This window comes from Anser cygnoides, chromosome W (genome assembly GCF_040182565.1).
Source record: "Anser cygnoides isolate HZ-2024a breed goose chromosome W, Taihu_goose_T2T_genome, whole genome shotgun sequence".
NCBI lineage: Eukaryota > Metazoa > Chordata > Aves > Anseriformes > Anatidae > Anser > Anser cygnoides.
The window spans coordinates 12121315-12135138 of NC_089911.1; positions in this window are offsets into that span (position 1 = coordinate 12121315).

Sequence of the window (13824 nt, forward strand, 5' to 3'; positions counted from 1 at the left end):
TCTAGAGTCACTGCAGTGCATCCCAGTGGTGCCAGTGCCCTCTCTGCACTCACTGCACTGCATCCCCAGTGGTGCCAGTGCACTCTCTGGACTCACTGCAGTGCATTCCCCGTGGTGCCAGTGCACTCTCTGGACTCACTGCACCGCATCCCCAGTGGTGCCAGTGCACTCTCTGGACTCACTGCAGTGCATCCCCAGTGGTGCCAATGCACTCTCTGGAGTCACTGCAGTGCATCCCCATTGGTGCCAGTGCACTCTCTGGACTCACTGCAGTGCATCCCCAGTGGTGCCAGTGCACTCTCTGGACTCACTGCAGTGCATTCCCAGTGGTGCCAGTGCACTCTCTGGACTCACTGCAGTGCATCCCCAGTGGTGCCAATGCACTCTCTGGAGTCACTGCAGTGCATCCCCAGTGGTGCCAGTGCACTCTCTGGACTCACTGCAGTGCATCCCCAGTGGTGCCAGTGCACTCTCTGGACTCACTGCAGTGCATCCCCAGTGGTGCCAGTGCACTCTCGGGACTCACTGCACTGCATCCCCAGTGGTGCCACTGCACTCTCTGGACTCACTGCACTGCATCCCCAGTGGTGCCAGTGCACTCTCTGGACTCACTGCACTGCATCCCCAGTGGTGCCAGTGCACTCTCTGGACTCACTGCAGTGCATCCCCAGTGGTGCCAGTGCACTCTCTAGAGTAACTGCAGTGCATCCCCAGTGGTGCCAGTGCACTCTCTGGACTCACTGCACCGCATCCCCAGTGGTGCCAGTGCACTCTCTGGACTCACTGCAGTGCAGCCCCAGTGGTGCCAGTGCACTCTCTGGACTCACTGCAGTGCATCCCCAGTGGTGCCAGTGCACTCTCTGGACTCACTGCAGTGCATCCCCAGTGGTGACAGTGCACTCTCTGGACTCACTGCACTGCATCACCATTGGTGCCAGGGCACTCTCCGGACTCACAGCACTGCATCCCCAGTGGTGCCAGTGCACTCTCTGGAGCCACTGCAGTGCATCCCCATTGGTGCCAGTGCACTCTCTGGACTCACTGCAGTGCATCCCCAGTGGTGCCAGTGCACTGTCTGGACTCACTGCAGTGCATCCCCAGTGGTGCCAGTGCACTCTCTGGACTCACTGCACTGCATCACCTTTGGTGCCAGGGCACTCTCCGGACTCACTGCAGTGCATCCCCAGTGGTGCCAGTGCACTCTTGGACTCTGAGTCACTGCACTGCATCCCCAGTGGTGCCAGTGCACTCTCTGGACTCACTGCAGTGCATCCCCAGTGGTGCCAGTGCACTCTCTGGACTCACTGCAGTGCATCCCCAGTGGTGCCAGTGCACTCTCTGGACTCACTGCACTGCATCCCCAGTGGTGCCAGTGCACTCTCTGGACTCACTGCACTGCATCCCCAGTGGTGCCAGTGCACTCTCTGGAGTCACTGCAGTGCATCCCCAGTGGTGCCAGTGCACTCTGTGGACTCACTGTACTGCATCCCCAGTGGTGCCAGTGCACTCTCTAGAGTCACTGCAGTGCATCCCAGTGGTGCCAGTGCCCTCTCTGCACTCACTGCACTGCATCCCCAGTGGTGCCAGTGCACTCTCTGGACTCACTGCAGTGCATTCCCCGTGGTGCCAGTGCACTCTCTGGACTCACTGCAGTGCATCCCCAGTGGTGCCAGTGCACTCTCTGGACTCACTGCAGTGCATCCCCAGTGGTGCCAGTGCACTCTCTGGAGTCACTGCAGTGCATCCCCATTGGTGCCAGTGCACTCTCTGGACTCACTGCAGTGCATCCCCAGTGGTGCCAGTGCACTCTCTGGACTCACTGCAGTGCATTCCCAGTGGTGCCAGTGCACTCTCTGGACTCACTGCACTGCATCCCCAGTGGTGCCAATGCACTCTCTGGAGTCACTGCAGTGCATCCCCAGTGGTGCCAGTGCACTCTCTGGACTCACTGCAGTGCATCCCCAGTGGTGCCAGTGCACTCTCTGGACTCACTGCAGTGCATCCCCAGTGGTGCCAGTGCACTCTCGGGACTCACTGCACTGCATCCCCAGTGGTGCCACTGCACTCTCTGGACTCACTGCAGTGCATCCCCAGTGGTGCCAGTGCACTCTCTGGACTCACTGCACTGCATCCCCAGTGGTGCCAGTGCACTCTCTGGACTCACTGCAGTGCATCCCCAGTGGTGCCAGTGCACTCTCTAGAGTCACTGCAGTGCATCCCCAGTGGTGCCAGTGCACTCTCTGGACTCACTGCACTGCATCCCCAGTGGTGCCAGTGCACTCTCTGGACTCACTGCAGTGCATCCCCAGTGGTGCCAGTGCACTCTCTGGACTCACTGCAGTGCATCCCCAGTGGTGCCAGTGCACTCTCTGGACTCACTGCAGTGCATCCCCAGTGGTGCCAGTGCACTCTCTGGACTCACTGCAGTGCATCCCCAGTGGTGACAGTGCACTCTCTGGACTCACTGCACTGCATCCCAGTGGTGCCAGTGCACTCTCTGGACTCACTGCACTGCATCCCCAGTGGTGCCAGTGCACTCTCTGGACTCACTGCAGTGCATCCCCAGTGGTGCCAGTGCACTCTCTGGACTCACTGCAGTGCATCCCCAGTGGTGCCAGTGCACTCTCTGGACTCACTGCAGTGCATCCCCAGTGGTGCCAGTGCACTCTCTGGACTCACTGCACTGCATCCCCAGTGGTGCCAGTGCACTCTCTGGACTCACTGCAGTGCATCCCCAGTGGTGCCAGTGCACTCTCTGGACTCACTGCACTGCATCCCCATTGGTGCCAGTGCACTCTCTGGACTCACTGCAGTGCATCCCCAGTGGTGCCAGTGCACTCTCTCGAGTCACTGCACTGCATCCCCATTGGTGCCAGTGCACTCTCTGGACTCACTGCAGTGCATCCCCAGTGGTGCCAGTGCACTCTCTGGACTCACTGCAGTGCATCCCCAGTGGTGCCAGTGCACTCTCTGGACTCACTGCACTGCATCCCCAGTGGTGCCAGTGCACTCTCTGGACTCACTGCACTGCATCCCCAGTGGTGCCAGTGCACTCTCTGGACTCACTGCAGTGCATCCCCAGTGGTGCCAGTGCACTCTCTGGACTCACTGCACTGCATCCCCAGTGGTGCCAGTGCACTCTCTGGACTCACTGCAGTGCATCCCCAGTGGTGCCAGTGCACTCTCTGGACTCACTGCACTGCATCCCCAGTGGTGCCAGTGCACTCTCTGGACTCACTGCAGTGCATCCCCAGTGGTGCCAGTGCACTCTCTGGACTCACTGCAGTGCATCCCCAGTGGTGCCAGTGCACTCTCTGGACTCACTGCAGTGCATCCCCAGTGGTGCCAGTGCACTCTCTGGAGTCACTGCAGTGCATCCCCAGTGGTGCCAGTGCACTCTCTGGACTCACTGCAGTGCATCCCCAGTGGTGCCAGTGCACTCTCTGGACTCACTGCAGTGCATCCCCAGTGGTGCCAGTGCACTCTCTGGACTCACTGCACTGCATCCCCAGTGGTGCCAGTGCACTCTCTGGACTCACTGCAGTGCATCCCCAGTGGTGCCAGTGCACTCTCTGGACTCACTGCAGTGCATCCCCAGTGGTGCCAGTGCACTCTCTGGACTCACTGCACTGCATCCCCAGTGGTGCCAGTGCACTCTCTGGACTCACTGCACTGCATCCCCAGTGGTGCCAGTGCACTCTCTGGACTCACTGCACTGCATCCCCAGTGGTGCCAGTGCACTCTCTGGACTCACTGCACTGCATCCCCAGTGGTGCCAGTGCACTCTCTGGACTCACTGCAGTGCATCCCCAGTGGTGCCAGTGCACTCTCTGGACTCACTGCACTGCATCCCCAGTGGTGCCAGTGCACTCTCTGGACTCACTGCAGTGCATCCCCAGTGGTGCCAGTGCACTCTCTGGACTCACTGCAGTGCATCCCCAGTGGTGCCAGTGCACTCTCTGGACTCACTGCACTGCATCCCCAGTGGTGCCAGTGCACTCTCTGGACTCACTGCACTGCATCCCCAGTGGTGCCAGTGCACTCTCTGGACTCACTGCAGTGCATCCCCAGTGGTGCCAGTGCACTCTCTGGACTCACTGCACTGCATCCCCAGTGGTGCCAGTGCACTCTCTGGACTCACTGCACTGCATCCCCAGTGGTGCCAGTGCACTCTCTGGACTCACTGCACTGCATCCCCAGTGGTGCCAGTGCACTCTCTGGACTCACTGCAGTGCATCCCCAGTGGTGCCAGTGCACTCTCTGGACTCACTGCACTGCATCCCCAGTGGTGCCAGTGCACTCTCTGGACTCACTGCACTGCATCCCCAGTGGTGCCAGTGCACTCTCTGGACTCACTGCACTGCATCCCCAGTGGTGCCAGTGCACTCTCTGGACTCACTGCACTGCATCCCCAGTGGTGCCAGTGCACTCTCTGGACTCACTGCAGTGCATCCCCAGTGGTGCCAGTGCACTCTCTGGACTCACTGCACTGCATCCCCAGTGGTGCCAGTGCACTCTCTGGACTCACTGCAGTGCATCCCCAGTGGTGCCAGTGCACTCTCTGGACTCACTGCACTGCATCCCCAGTGGTGCCAGTGCACTCTCTGGACTCACTGCACTGCATCCCCAGTGGTGCCAGTGCACTCTCTGGACTCACTGCACTGCATCCCCAGTGGTGCCAGTGCACTCTCTGGACTCACTGCACTGCATCCCCAGTGGTGCCAGTGCACTCTCTGGACTCACTGCAGTGCATCCCCAGTGGTGCCAGTGCACTCTCTGGACTCACTGCACTGCATCCCCAGTGGTGCCAGTGCACTCTCTGGACTCACTGCAGTGCATCCCCAGTGGTGCCAGTGCACTCTCTGGACTCACTGCAGTGCATCCCCAGTGGTGCCAGTGCACTCTCTGGACTCACTGCAGTGCATCCCCAGTGGTGCCAGTGCACTCTCTGGACTCACTGCACTGCATCCCCAGTGGTGCCAGTGCACTCTCTGGACTCACTGCAGTGCATCCCCAGTGGTGCCAGTGCACTCTCTGGACTCACTGCACTGCATCCCCAGTGGTGCCAGTGCACTCTCTGGACTCACTGCACTGCATCCCCAGTGGTGCCAGTGCACTCTCTGGACTCACTGCAGTGCATCCCCAGTGGTGCCAGTGCACTCTCTGGACTCACTGCACTGCATCCCCAGTGGTGCCAGTGCACTCTCTGGACTCACTGCACTGCATCCCCAGTGGTGCCAGTGCACTCTCTGGACTCACTGCAGTGCATCCCCAGTGGTGCCAGTGCACTCTCTGGACTCACTGCAGTGCATCCCCAGTGGTGCCAGTGCACTCTCTGGACTCACTGCAGTGCATCCCCAGTGGTGCCAGTGCACTCTCTGGACTCACTGCACTGCATCCCCAGTGGTGCCAGTGCACTCTCTGGACTCACTGCACTGCATCCCCAGTGGTGCCAGTGCACTCTCTGGACTCACTGCAGTGCATCCCCAGTGGTGCCAGTGCACTCTCTGGACTCACTGCACTGCATCCCCAGTGGTGCCAGTGCACTCTCTGGACTCACTGCAGTGCATCCCCAGTGGTGCCAGTGCACTCTCTGGACTCACTGCACTGCATCCCCAGTGGTGCCAGTGCACTCTCTGGACTCACTGCACTGCATCCCCAGTGGTGCCAGTGCACTCTCTGGACTCACTGCACTGCATCCCCAGTGGTGCCAGTGCACTCTCTGGACTCACTGCACTGCATCCCCAGTGGTGCCAGTGCACTCTCTGGACTCACTGCACTGCATCCCCAGTGGTGCCAGTGCACTCTCTGGACTCACTGCACTGCATCCCCAGTGGTGCCAGTGCACTCTCTGGACTCACTGCAGTGCATCCCCAGTGGTGCCAGTGCACTCTCTGGACTCACTGCACTGCATCCCCAGTGGTGCCAGTGCACTCTCTGGACTCACTGCACTGCATCCCCAGTGGTGCCAGTGCACTCTCTGGACTCACTGCAGTGCATCCCCAGTGGTGCCAGTGCACTCTCTGGACTCACTGCAGTGCATCCCCAGTGGTGCCAGTGCACTCTCTGGACTCACTGCAGTGCATCCCCAGTGGTGCCAGTGCACTCTCTGGACTCACTGCACTGCATCCCCAGTGGTGCCAGTGCACTCTCTGGACTCACTGCACTGCATCCCCAGTGGTGCCAGTGCACTCTCTGGACTCACTGCACTGCATCCCCAGTGGTGCCAGTGCACTCTCTGGACTCACTGCACTGCATCCCCAGTGGTGCCAGTGCACTCTCTGGAGTCACTGCAGTGCATCCCCAGTGGTGCCAGTGCACTCTCTGGACTCACTGCACTGCATCCCCAGTGGTGCCAGTGCACTCTCTGGACTCACTGCAGTGCATCCCCAGTGGTGCCAGTGCACTCTCTGGACTCACTGCACTGCATCCCCAGTGGTGCCAGTGCACTCTCTGGACTCACTGCACTGCATCCCCAGTGGTGCCAGTGCACTCTCTGGACTCACTGCAGTGCATCCCCAGTGGTGCCAGTGCACTCTCTGGACTCACTGCAGTGCATCCCCAGTGGTGCCAGTGCACTCTCTGGACTCACTGCAGTGCATCCCCAGTGGTGCCAGTGCACTCTCTGGACTCACTGCACTGCATCCCCAGTGGTGCCAGTGCACTCTCTGGACTCACTGCACTGCATCCCCAGTGGTGCCAGTGCACTCTCTGGACTCACTGCACTGCATCCCCAGTGGTGCCAGTGCACTCTCTGGACTCACTGCAGTGCATCCCCAGTGGTGCCAGTGCACTCTCTGGACTCACTGCACTGCATCCCCAGTGGTGCCAGTGCACTCTCTGGACTCACTGCACTGCATCCCCAGTGGTGCCAGTGCACTCTCTGGACTCACTGCACTGCATCCCCAGTGGTGCCAGTGCACTCTCTGGACTCACTGCAGTGCATCCCCAGTGGTGCCAGTGCACTCTCTGGACTCACTGCACTGCATCCCCAGTGGTGCCAGTGCACTCTCTGGACTCACTGCACTGCATCCCCAGTGGTGCCAGTGCACTCTCTGGACTCACTGCAGTGCATCCCCAGTGGTGCCAGTGCACTCTCTGGACTCACTGCAGTGCATCCCCAGTGGTGCCAGTGCACTCTCTGGACTCACTGCAGTGCATCCCCAGTGGTGCCAGTGCACTCTCTGGACTCACTGCACTGCATCCCCAGTGGTGCCAGTGCACTCTCTGGACTCACTGCACTGCATCCCCAGTGGTGCCAGTGCACTCTCTGGACTCACTGCACTGCATCCCCAGTGGTGCCAGTGCACTCTCTGGACTCACTGCAGTGCATCCCCAGTGGTGCCAGTGCACTCTCTGGACTCACTGCACTGCATCCCCAGTGGTGCCAGTGCACTCTCTGGACTCACTGCAGTGCATCCCCAGTGGTGCCAGTGCACTCTCTGGACTCACTGCAGTGCATCCCCAGTGGTGCCAGTGCACTCTCTGGACTCACTGCACTGCATCCCCAGTGGTGCCAGTGCACTCTCTGGACTCACTGCACTGCATCCCCAGTGGTGCCAGTGCACTCTCTGGACTCACTGCACTGCATCCCCAGTGGTGCCAGTGCACTCTCTGGACTCACTGCACTGCATCCCCAGTGGTGCCAGTGCACTCTCTGGACTCACTGCAGTGCATCCCCAGTGGTGCCAGTGCACTCTCTGGACTCACTGCACTGCATCCCCAGTGGTGCCAGTGCACTCTCTGGACTCACTGCAGTGCATCCCCAGTGGTGCCAGTGCACTCTCTGGACTCACTGCAGTGCATCCCCAGTGGTGCCAGTGCACTCTCTGGACTCACTGCACTGCATCCCCAGTGGTGCCAGTGCACTCTCTGGACTCACTGCACTGCATCCCCAGTGGTGCCAGTGCACTCTCTGGACTCACTGCACTGCATCCCCAGTGGTGCCAGTGCACTCTCTGGACTCACTGCAGTGCATCCCCAGTGGTGCCAGTGCACTCTCTGGACTCACTGCACTGCATCCCCAGTGGTGCCAGTGCACTCTCTGGACTCACTGCACTGCATCCCCAGTGGTGCCAGTGCACTCTCTGGACTCACTGCACTGCATCCCCAGTGGTGCCAGTGCACTCTCTGGACTCACTGCAGTGCATCCCCAGTGGTGCCAGTGCACTCTCTGGACTCACTGCACTGCATCCCCAGTGGTGCCAGTGCACTCTCTGGACTCACTGCACTGCATCCCCAGTGGTGCCAGTGCACTCTCTGGACTCACTGCAGTGCATCCCCAGTGGTGCCAGTGCACTCTCTGGACTCACTGCACTGCATCCCCAGTGGTGCCAGTGCACTCTCTGGACTCACTGCAGTGCATCCCCAGTGGTGCCAGTGCACTCTCTGGACTCACTGCACTGCATCCCCAGTGGTGCCAGTGCACTCTCTGGACTCACTGCACTGCATCCCCAGTGGTGCCAGTGCACTCTCTGGACTCACTGCACTGCATCCCCAGTGGTGCCAGTGCACTCTCTGGACTCACTGCACTGCATCCCCAGTGGTGCCAGTGCACTCTCTGGACTCACTGCAGTGCATCCCCAGTGGTGCCAGTGCACTCTCTGGACTCACTGCACTGCATCCCCAGTGGTGCCAGTGCACTCTCTGGACTCACTGCACTGCATCCCCAGTGGTGCCAGTGCACTCTCTGGACTCACTGCACTGCATCCCCAGTGGTGCCAGTGCACTCTCTGGACTCACTGCACTGCATCCCCAGTGGTGCCAGTGCACTCTCTGGACTCACTGCACTGCATCCCCAGTGGTGCCAGTGCACTCTCTGGACTCACTGCAGTGCATCCCCAGTGGTGCCAGTGCACTCTCTGGACTCACTGCACTGCATCCCCAGTGGTGCCAGTGCACTCTCTGGACTCACTGCAGTGCATCCCCAGTGGTGCCAGTGCACTCTCTGGACTCACTGCAGTGCATCCCCAGTGGTGCCAGTGCACTCTCTGGACTCACTGCACTGCATCCCCAGTGGTGCCAGTGCACTCTCTGGACTCACTGCACTGCATCCCCAGTGGTGCCAGTGCACTCTCTGGACTCACTGCAGTGCATCCCCAGTGGTGCCAGTGCACTCTCTGGACTCACTGCAGTGCATCCCCAGTGGTGCCAGTGCACTCTCTGGACTCACTGCACTGCATCCCCAGTGGTGCCAGTGCACTCTCTGGACTCACTGCACTGCATCCCCAGTGGTGCCAGTGCACTCTCTGGACTCACTGCACTGCATCCCCAGTGGTGCCAGTGCACTCTCTGGACTCACTGCACTGCATCCCCAGTGGTGCCAGTGCACTCTCTGGACTCACTGCACTGCATCCCCAGTGGTGCCAGTGCACTCTCTGGACTCACTGCAGTGCATCCCCAGTGGTGCCAGTGCACTCTCTGGACTCACTGCACTGCATCCCCAGTGGTGCCAGTGCACTCTCTGGACTCACTGCAGTGCATCCCCAGTGGTGCCAGTGCACTCTCTGGACTCACTGCACTGCATCCCCAGTGGTGCCAGTGCACTCTCTGGACTCACTGCACTGCATCCCCAGTGGTGCCAGTGCACTCTCTGGACTCACTGCAGTGCATCCCCAGTGGTGCCAGTGCACTCTCTGGACTCACTGCAGTGCATCCCCAGTGGTGCCAGTGCACTCTCTGGACTCACTGCACTGCATCCCCAGTGGTGCCAGTGCACTCTCTGGACTCACTGCACTGCATCCCCAGTGGTGCCAGTGCACTCTCTGGACTCACTGCACTGCATCCCCAGTGGTGCCAGTGCACTCTCTGGACTCACTGCACTGCATCCCCAGTGGTGCCAGTGCACTCTCTGGACTCACTGCACTGCATCCCCAGTGGTGCCAGTGCACTCTCTGGACTCACTGCACTGCATCCCCAGTGGTGCCAGTGCACTCTCTGGACTCACTGCACTGCATCCCCAGTGGTGCCAGTGCACTCTCTGGACTCACTGCACTGCATCCCCAGTGGTGCCAGTGCACTCTCTGGACTCACTGCACTGCATCCCCAGTGGTGCCAGTGCACTCTCTGGACTCACTGCAGTGCATCCCCAGTGGTGCCAGTGCACTCTCTGGACTCACTGCACTGCATCCCCAGTGGTGCCAGTGCACTCTCTGGACTCACTGCACTGCATCCCCAGTGGTGCCAGTGCACTCTCTGGACTCACTGCACTGCATCCCCAGTGGTGCCAGTGCACTCTCTGGACTCACTGCAGTGCATCCCCAGTGGTGCCAGTGCACTCTCTGGACTCACTGCAGTGCATCCCCAGTGGTGCCAGTGCACTCTCTGGACTCACTGCACTGCATCCCCAGTGGTGCCAGTGCACTCTCTGGACTCACTGCACTGCATCCCCAGTGGTGCCAGTGCACTCTCTGGACTCACTGCACTGCATCCCCAGTGGTGCCAGTGCACTCTCTGGACTCACTGCAGTGCATCCCCAGTGGTGCCAGTGCACTCTCTGGACTCACTGCACTGCATCCCCAGTGGTGCCAGTGCACTCTCTGGACTCACTGCACTGCATCCCCAGTGGTGCCAGTGCACTCTCTGGACTCACTGCAGTGCATCCCCAGTGGTGCCAGTGCACTCTCTGGACTCACTGCAGTGCATCCCCAGTGGTGCCAGTGCACTCTCTGGACTCACTGCACTGCATCCCCAGTGGTGCCAGTGCACTCTCTGGACTCACTGCACTGCATCCCCAGTGGTGCCAGTGCACTCTCTGGACTCACTGCAGTGCATCCCCAGTGGTGCCAGTGCACTCTCTGGACTCACTGCACTGCATCCCCAGTGGTGCCAGTGCACTCTCTGGACTCACTGCACTGCATCCCCAGTGGTGCCAGTGCACTCTCTGGACTCACTGCACTGCATCCCCAGTGGTGCCAGTGCACTCTCTGGAGTCACTGCAGTGCATCCCCAGTGGTGCCAGTGCACTCTCTGGACTCACTGCACTGCATCCCCAGTGGTGCCAGTGCACTCTCTGGACTCACTGCAGTGCATCCCCAGTGGTGCCAGTGCACTCTCTGGACTCACTGCAGTGCATCCCCAGTGGTGCCAGTGCACTCTCTGGACTCACTGCAGTGCATCCCCAGTGGTGCCAGTGCACTCTCTGGACTCACTGCAGTGCATCCCCAGTGGTGCCAGTGCACTCTCTGGACTCACTGCACTGCATCCCCAGTGGTGCCAGTGCACTCTCTGGACTCACTGCAGTGCATCCCCAGTGGTGCCAGTGCACTCTCTGGACTCACTGCACTGCATCCCCAGTGGTGCCAGTGCACTCTCTGGACTCACTGCACTGCATCCCCAGTGGTGCCAGTGCACTCTCTGGAGTCACTGCAGTGCATCCCCAGTGGTGCCAGTGCACTCTCTGGACTCACTGCAGTGCATCCCCAGTGGTGCCAGTGCACTCTCTGGACTCACTGCAGTGCATCCCCAGTGGTGCCAGTGCACTCTCTGGACTCACTGCACTGCATCCCCAGTGGTGCCAGTGCACTCTCTGGACTCACTGCAGTGCATCCCCAGTGGTGCCAGTGCACTCTCTGGACTCACTGCACTGCATCCCCAGTGGTGCCAGTGCACTCTCTGGACTCACTGCAGTGCATCCCCAGTGGTGCCAGTGCACTCTCTGGACTCACTGCAGTGCATCCCCAGTGGTGCCAGTGCACTCTCTGGACTCACTGCACTGCATCCCCAGTGGTGCCAGTGCACTCTCTGGACTCACTGCACTGCATCCCCAGTGGTGCCAGTGCACTCTCTGGACTCACTGCAGTGCATCCCCAGTGGTGCCAGTGCACTCTCTGGACTCACTGCACTGCATCCCCAGTGGTGCCAGTGCACTCTCTGGAGTCACTGCAGTGCATCCCCAGTGGTGCCAGTGCACTCTCTGGACTCACTGCACTGCATCCCCAGTGGTGCCAGTGCACTCTCTGGACTCACTGCACTGCATCCCCAGTGGTGCCAGTGCACTCTCTAGAGTCACTGCAGTGCATCCCCAGTGGTGCCAGTGCACTCTCTGGACTCACTGCACCGCATCCCCAGTGGTGCCAGTGCACTCTCTGGACTCACTGCAGTGCATCCCCAGTGGTGCCAGTGCACTCTCTGGACTCACTGCAGTGCATCCCCAGTGGTGCCAGTGCACTCTCTGGACTCACTGCAGTGCATCCCCAGTGGTGCCAGTGCACTCTCTGGACTCACTGCACTGCATCACCATTGGTGCCAGGGCACTCTCCGGACTCACAGCACTGCATCCCCAGTGGTGCCAGTGCACTCTCTGGACTCACTGCAGTGCATCCCCATTGGTGCCAGTGCACTCTCTGGACTCACTGCAGTGCATCCCCAGTGGTGCCAGTGCACTCTCTGGACTCACTGCAGTGCATCCCCAGTGGTGCCAGTGCACTCTCTGGACTCACTGCACTGCATCACCATTGGTGCCAGTGCACTCTCTGGACTCACTGCAGTGCATCCCCAGTGGTGCCAGTGCACTCTCTGGACTCACTGCACTGCATCCCCAGTGGTGCCAGTGCACTCTCTGGACTCACTGCAGTGCATCCCCAGTGGTGCCAGTGCACTCTCTGGACTCACTGCAGTGCATCCCCAGTGGTGCCAGTGCACTCTCTGGACTCACTGCACTGCATCCCCAGTGGTGCCAGTGCACTCTCTGGACTCACTGCACTGCATCCCCAGTGGTGCCAGTGCACTCTCTGGAGTCACTGCAGTGCATCCCCAGTGGTGCCAGTGCACTCTGTGGACTCACTGTACTGCATCCCCAGTGGTGCCAGTGCACTCTCTAGAGTCACTGCACTGCATCCCAGTGGTGCCAGTGCCCTCTCTGGACTCACTGCACTGCATCCCCAGTGGTGCCAGTGCACTCTCTGGAGTCACTGCAGTGCATTCCACGTGGTGCCAGTGCACTCTCTGGACTCACTGCACTGCATCCCCAGTGGTGCCAGTGCACTCTCTGGACTCACTGCAGTGCATCCCCAGTGGTGCCAGTGCACTCTCTGGACTCACTGCACTGCATCCCCAGTGGTGCCAGTGCACTCTCTAGAGTCACTGCAGTGCATCCCCAGTGGTGCCAGTGCACTCTCTGGACTCACTGCACTGCATCCCCAGTGGTGCCAGTGCACTCTCTGGACTCACTGCAGTGCATCCCCAGTGGTGCCAGTGCACTCTCTGGACTCACTGCACTGCATCCCCAGTGGTGCCAGTGCACTCTCTAGAGTCACTGCAGTGCATCCCCAGTGGTGCCAGTGCACTCTCTGGACTCACTGCACTGCATCCCCAGTGGTGCCAGTGCACTCTCTGGACTCACTGCAGTGCATCCCCAGTGGTGCCAGTGCACTCTCTGGACTCACTGCACTGCATCCCCAGTGGTGCCAGTGCACTCTCTGGACTCACTGCAGTGCATCCCCAGTGGTGCCAGTGCACTCTCTGGACTCACTGCACTGCATCCCCAGTGGTGCCAGTGCACTCTCTGGACTCACTGCAGTGCATCCCCAGTGGTGCCAGTGCACTCTCTGGACTCACTGCAGTGCATCCCCAGTGGTGCCAGTGCACTCTCTGGACTCACTGCACTGCATCCCCAGTGGTGCCAGTGCACTCTCTGGACTCACTGCTGCATCCCCAGTGGTGCCAGTGCACTCTCTCCGGACTCACTGCAGTGCATCCGCAGTGGTGCCAGTGCACTCTTTCGAGTCACTGCACTGCATCCCCATTACTGCCAGTGCATTCTCTGGACTCACTGCAGTGCATCCCCAGTGGTGCCAGTGCACTCTCTGGACTCAATGCAGTGCA